Raw genomic sequence first — 957 nt, 5'->3', positions numbered from 1 at the left:
GCTCTTCCCTTCTCTCCCTGTGGAGGCTGAGTGGAGGAAGCAGAGTGTTACAAATTACTGTCAATGACTGAAAAGTGTCACTCCCCACTATCTGTTTAGTATTCAAGTTAACTCACCAGTTTGGGAGGTAATAATGCAACCTGAAATGTATAATGAAAGTGTGAAACACACAAAAAATTGTTGGTGTCTATTTACTAGCGTGAGCCACTCACCTGACTATATTCAGAGTTGCAGGTTAAATCCCATGGCACAGTGCTTTTGCGGAACACTTCCTTTATTTATAGCAGATTTCACACTTGGCTACCTTATCTCCATTGGCAGAATTCCTGCTTGCCCATAACAAGCCACTTCAGGCATATCAACAAGACCTGAGCCTATATTTAACAGTGAAAGGGTATTTTTGCAACTTTGTTCTCCCGTAGGAGGTCTTGGTGGTACTTTGACTGGTGATTTCTCTATTACAATTTCCAGCTCCCTTCCACTTCTTGATACATTTCAGGAACCCCTTGCAAACCAAGTCAACCACAGCATTCCTTATGCAACCAAAATTTTCCATTGTATTTTAAAAACAGATACTAGAGAGGGTTGCTTCTGCATAGAGCCCCCATTTTACATTCTTTACTCACCTCATTCTAGTGTTCATGCATCTGTGTGCCAATAAGGCTTTTGAAGTCCCCAGCCCAGAGCTCCTGATCATCATTCCAGGACTGTCTTTACTGTCTTTAAATTAAGACAGTTAAGATGATTTTGGTGTGACTCCCCACGGGGACTTTTTGATACAAGACTCAGTCCCAGCTCCAACCCCAAATTATGAGTATGTGTTCATAGTGCACACTTACAGAATCAAAGCCACATATCTGAGCCACAAACAGGGAGCAAAGTTGTGATGGGATTATGCATCCCGAAATATTTATGTGTTGACTGTCAGAGATCTGCAGAATCCTTTCCAGCATCTTA

The sequence above is a fragment of the Corvus brachyrhynchos genome, unplaced genomic scaffold, assembly GCF_000691975.1.
Source record: "Corvus brachyrhynchos isolate BGI_N302 unplaced genomic scaffold, ASM69197v1 scaffold258, whole genome shotgun sequence".
In the NCBI taxonomy this organism is placed as follows: domain Eukaryota; kingdom Metazoa; phylum Chordata; class Aves; order Passeriformes; family Corvidae; genus Corvus; species Corvus brachyrhynchos.
The sequence above is the reverse complement of the archived record's forward strand: the minus strand, read 5'-3'. Positions refer to the sequence as shown.